The 6062-nt window shown below is 41.7% G+C and overlaps 1 long non-coding RNA gene across 1 annotated transcript in view; it reads left to right on the forward strand.

The window, feature by feature from the left end:
* Positions 1 to 2284, forward strand: part of LOC104868834 — a 20799-nt gene extending 18515 nt beyond the window's left edge. Inside the window, exons 3-4 of the long non-coding RNA XR_782117.1 lie at positions 1371 to 1809; positions 1910 to 2284. This is a non-coding gene — a long non-coding RNA (uncharacterized LOC104868834). The remainder of the gene's footprint in view (positions 1 to 1370; positions 1810 to 1909) is intronic.
* Positions 2285 to 6062: the final 3778 nt, after the last annotated feature.

The following is a 6062-nucleotide window of genomic DNA, read 5'->3' on the forward strand; positions in this document are numbered from 1 at the left end:
GAAGATATACTCCTAAGTGAAATAAATAAGACACATATATGTAAGTACTAAATAGTTTCTCTGGTTTCTTATTAGAAGATCCTAATAAGATTACTGACACTTAGAATTGGGAAGAAAGGAGCTAAAGGTGTAGGGAAGGTGGGATGGGTAGGGGAAGGGTAATAAGGGAAAAGAAAAAAATGTGAGATAACGAAAAGATCAAAATAAAGTGTTTGTAGATGGGGAGGGGAAGAGGGGGTGAAGGGAGGGCAGAGACAAGGGGAAAAAATGAGAACCAAGACTTGTCATGTAAAGGTACAAGATCCCAACAATGAATGCAACTGTACTGTATCCCTAAAATGTACCAATAAACTCAATTAAAGTTGAAAAACTGGCAAATTTGACATATTTGCATCTTCATATAATTCTCTTTAGGAGCAAGGAATCCATCTGTTTATTTGTTCAAGTCTTAAAATTCATCAGGATGAACACAAATTTTACAATCTAGTGGGGAGACTGACAGTTGAAAATTTCTCGATAGAGAAAATTGTTAAAATATTCATAGGATGTTGCAGATTGTCCACTCACTTGCCTGCTAACAAACACATCATTGGACCCATTCCTGCTCACATCCACATCCACATGCACATGCACACATGCATGTGCCATGTGGCCACATGACTCCTGCCTTGCCTGTACCATCTCTGTGTAGACCACTGCCCCTCGTTCCCCAGCCCTCTGACCCATCTGTGTGTTGCTGTTCTGGTCATTTCTTGTCCTTTGAACTCTGTTCAGGTATCGCTTGGGGCTCTTCCCTCATCTCCCTGCACCAAGTTCTCCAGTCCAGCATCATCTCTATCCTCCACATCTCCACCCATGGAAGCCCATACTTTGAGTTCCCTGAGCAGCAGGACTTGGTTGTAGCACTTAGCGACATCCTCACCACGTCTGTGGTGCTGGCCTGGAGGCTGCCTCACTCTGCAGCCTTTTCACTCGCCTTTTCTGTATCAGCCTAGCTCATCAGCTGGCCGGCATTCTTCTGTGGTCAGTGTTGTCCTTGGCAGTGAGCCTTCCAGAGGGTCTCAAGAACAAATGTGTATCAGAACACTCCAGTCTCTGTATGCTCTGCTTTCCTTCCAGAACCGCTCCCTTTGCAAAACTATGCTTCAAACAGGAGGTGCACAGAGCAGCAGGCCCTGCCTTTCCAGGTCCCCTCCCTCTCCACAGGTGCACAGCAAGGGCCCTTTGTCTGGAGGGGGCAGGCCCGTGCAGTGTGGGCCCATCCAAATATTAACTGTGGACACTTTCCTACTTTGAAAACATGAGACACTCTGAGTACAGAGCCTTGCCGTCCAGAGAACACAATCACTTCTGTTTTTCTTTTTTTCTAGGGGATTGAGCTTGACACTGGAGGTTACCTTATCTTCACAGTGCCCACAGTTTTGGAAAGTTGGGGCTTAGGGCTGCTACCCTTGGGCAAGCAATGTCTGCTCTCCACTGAGCTTCGCTGCCTGGCCCCAGACAACAGGAAGGAAATAGAGAAACAGGAGACGTACTGCCCGATGAGTCTACAGTGGATCCCAGGAGGAAGGGAGCCTCAAGAACTGGACTGAACTGATGTTTAGTGCTTTACCTCCTCCACCTGGTATTAGGATGGTTCCAAGATGCATCTATAATTTGTGACCAAAAATAATATTTTTGCTGTCACTATCTGATCACACAATGAAGATAAATTTATCAAATTAGAAAAATGTTGCACAAGGGGGCAAAATTGAGTCATGGTTTTTTTCCTAAAGTGGATCCAACTGAAGCCAGACTGTGGCTTGTCAGGTTTGACTGTCTTTTTCTCACAGTAGATTTTAAAGCTCAATTGACCAGTGTGTTGAGAAAAGTTCACACTCACTTCAGTTGCACTCTTCTTCATTCCCAGTCTCGAGCATTCCTGTGGGTGGATTCCAGGAGGACAGACACCTGCCAACACCAGCCCCTAACACAGGGTTCCACCTCCAGGATAGCTCTTCCCAGTGAAGCATCAGAGGAGACAAACTGCACAGCCCAACAGTGGAGACAACCCATGGCCTATCACCCAGTGAATAGACAAATAAAATGTGGCAACAGCTATACAATGGGACAAAGTACTGGCACCAACTGCAGTAATGAGGAGCCTTGCAAACATTGAAGAAGCCATTTATGGACAAATTCTGTACCACTGATTTATATGAGCAGGCACATCCACAGAGACTGAAAGTAGAATGGTGGCTTCCAGAGGCTGGGACAGGGGTAATGGGCAATTGCTGCTCATGGTTATGGGTTTCTTGAGGAATGATAAAATTGTTCTACAGTTGGTTGTGGTGATGTTTGCATAACTACACGAGTATACTAATAATCACTGAATTGTATACTTCAAGCGGTGAATTGTTATGTGATCCAAATCTCAATTAAAAATGTTTTTAAAAAAACTGTAGAGCTTCCATTATATATACAAACCCATTTAAAACAATTCCAATTAACAAAGTGTTAATCAATAGTTAACTTTTAATTTTTAGTTTGTGGAAAAGCAAACTAAACTACTTTCCCATCCAAATATCTACTTGGTCAGAAATATGAGTGTTCGATATGGTTAAGGCTCACAATAAGAAGGTAAAAATAAATAGAAATACATCAGTAATGGAAATAAACATAAGAGGGCTGCACTCACCAATTAGAGACAGAGACTCCAGGCTTCACACTCACCAGCTCTAGTCTCTTTATTTTCATATTTGTACCTCTAGCCCTGATCTCAACACTGATCCAAACTTCTATATCCAAGTTTCTACTTCACATCCTCTTTGGAAGAAGGGTAACCAGCTAGAGCTTAATGTGGTCAACACAGAATTCTTAATTTCTTCTTCAAATAGCTCCCTTGTTCTCTTTCACCTCAGACTTTCTCATGTCAGTGTTCACACCATCAGGCTCAGTTGCTCAGACCCAAAACTCAAGACATCTGTGGTTCTTATTTTTTTCCACAATTCTTCATCAGCAAGTCCTATTATTTTATCTCTAAAACAAGTTGTGATTTTATCCATTTATCTCTGACTCCATCAAGTCCAAGTCCTCCAGAGTCTAACAGAACCCTTTACAATGTATCCAGTTTCTCTCTTACCCCTCTACCAACTATTCAGAATATAAGATTCTTTAAATTATATAAATATTATGTTATATATTATCAATATTATATATACTATATTTACAGTTTAAAATACTATAAGTACACTATAAATACACTATATATATAATTTAAAATAAAATAACTCTTGCAAATCTCCCCCTCAGTGGAAGAATTTAGCATACATTCTTGCAAAAATTAAATCAGGTATGTTGCTGTCCTATTTAAAGCCCCTCTAGGGTTACATTAAACTTTAAAAATGATCCTAACTTTTTTCCTCTCCATTCTCCTTTTTGTACTCTTGTGTCCTTTTGTCACTGGGTCCCAATCACAAGGATTCTCTGCTCCTAGAGCCTGCCCCCAGGGCCTTTGCACTCATGGGTCTAGATCTTCGGAGGGCTGGCTCTTTGTGTCATTCAGGCTTCAATTCAAATATGGCCTTCCCAAAGGGGCCTGCCCCACCACCTCATTAAGAGTATTTCTACAAGAGTCCTGTTTCATTTCCTTCCAAGCACTTATCACCATTCAAAGGTATTTAATTAATTTTGTTTATTTTCTGTCTTCTTCCTATAAATTCCATGAGAACAGAGGCTTGTTTGTCTGGTTATTCCCAGGTGTATCTTTAATGTCTAGGACATAGTCAGTGCTCAGCAAGCATTTGTTGAGTAAATATGCAAACCAATACATCTGATCTAAGTTATAAATACTGCATTGTGGTTAACACTCCCTTGTTTGTAGAGTTTTCTTGAGTTCTTTGTTTTGATCCAAGAAACTCTGTAAACCTTAGAGGCGGCATATTATTCCTATAGCCCAAAATCTAGCTGGGTTTGGAGCCTTAGAGACAACTGCAGGTTTGCAACTGAACCTACATATCTGACTCCTGAGGGAAGTGGGCCGATGGGTCACACTTTCTTTCATAAGGGACTGCTAGGAAGTCTGCCCAGCCCCAAGTACTTTCCCCCTGATTTATCCAATGAATTTAACCAGACTGTAAGATTCTAGATAATTTTGTATGTTTTCCATGGGGTGATTCATGAAGCACACATCACCTTTCTACTTTCATGCCTGCCTAAAACACAGGTAGCTTTTAGGTCCTGAAACATCCTCACACTGCCCAATGACTTCTCATTACCCTGCTCAGTGGCCTGAGCTTCCTTGCCTCCTCTGTGAATTTATTTCTGTATTGAGCAACTATCATCTGCAAAAGCCAGGCTACAGGCTGGAAATATGTCTGCAGTCAGATTTCAGGGCACATAGGGATTAACTGTGGTGTTGCTTTAAAATGCAGCCTTCTGGGTTCAAGCAACGGTTTGGTAAGTTTCAGGTAAGACATAGGTTTTTTTTCTAACCTGATTTTTTTTTTCCTTCTAACTATCTGTATTGTATTTTTAAAAGGTTAACATTACAAAGGACCATTGTTTTCTTTGAAATCAAACTTCTTGCATATGTTAAGCATCTTTCTTCTGCCTCTGTTCTTCTGCCAATTTATTCAGAAATTCTTTAACTTCTGATAATGAGGAAATCTGCTAACGTTGGTGTAGTATATTAATCCACTGCAGCCTGAGCATCTTCATTTGCGATTTCAATAAATGCCTCATTAATTGTATTTAGAATCAGATGATTGGAAAGAACTCCAAATGGTTCCTCCAGCTGAATACTCCAGCGTTAGTATTTGGCAAGTTAGTGAGAGTTCATTTATCCCAGAAATATAAAAGAATAAAGAAACCTGAAGGAAAGCCAGATCAGAAGTTTGATCAAAAGCAAGAACATGGACTCGTGATACGTCTCAGCAATTTAGTAGCCATTCTGGCTACTCTGACAGTGCTGTCCTCAAGCTTGCTGAGCCTTATGGAAAAATAAAGAATTATATTATCAACTGGTTCCTCCAGTTGGTGCCTCAAGTTTTTTCTTCACTGGAAATCCATGATGTGAACAACTCGGCTAATTTCCACTCTGCTTTTCCGCATGTGTCTTGGTCCTTGCAGGTTCCCATTTCCAGCACCCGGACTTCCTCTTGGTCTGACTGCTGGTTCCCCAAGATGAAATGAGGGAGGTGGCAGTCCCAGAATTCCTGGCACTGGGTTTGTAGACTGCTGCAACATGAATGGATCACCCATTTCAAGAAGAAGTTGGCATCGACGACTGTGACTTGCTCCACTGATATGTTGACTCCACTCCTTTAAAGTTTTCCCTCTTAATGGAGTATGGGCCTGAGTCCTAAAACTTGGTCACAGCAATGAGGGTATTTGTGTTTATTTCTACTATGGCAGTGAGAAGCTTGTACATTTGGACCATTAACTCTGTCAGGCTAATTTTCATTTTCCACTGCAACATAGAAGAAGAATGATAGAGTTGAATAAGCTAGGCTAAACTTTACTTAGTCTTCTTATAATCACCAGGACAAAAGTTTCTCTGCTGGTAATTTGTGATCAAAGGCTGTGCTGGAAAGGGAGGACTGCTTGCTGTTCTTAAGACTCCCCCTTGAGTGTAGATTAAAAGTTGACAATGGGGCTGGGGATTTAGCTCAGTGGTTCCACTGCCTGCCTCAGTGTGTCATAGGGGTGTCAGACATCTGAAGTCCTGATGGATGCAGGTTTTTAATTCACATGAAAGTGTCTGAAAACTCCACACCCATTCTGTCCACCTGCCATTATTTCATCTTTTCAGGTGGGTAAATACTGCTTTTATGTCATCCTAGGCTCTCATCTACCTGAAGCCCACCATCAGCCATACCGCATGTGTCTGGAGCTCAGCAGGGAGAACCAGCCCTCACAGAGGCTGTAGTTAAAAGGGTGATTTTATTTATTTATTTTTTTTTTGAGACAGGGTCTCACTATGTAGTTGAGACTGACCTGGAACTCACTATGTAGCCCAGGCTGGTCTCGAACTCACAGCGATCCTCCTGCCTCAGCCTCCCAAGTGCTGGGATTACAGGCAT

The sequence above is a fragment of the Fukomys damarensis genome, unplaced genomic scaffold (genome assembly GCF_012274545.1).
Source record: "Fukomys damarensis isolate Sample0158 unplaced genomic scaffold, DMR_v1.0_HiC HiC_scaffold_38, whole genome shotgun sequence".
In the NCBI taxonomy this organism is placed as follows: Eukaryota; Metazoa; Chordata; class Mammalia; order Rodentia; family Bathyergidae; genus Fukomys; species Fukomys damarensis.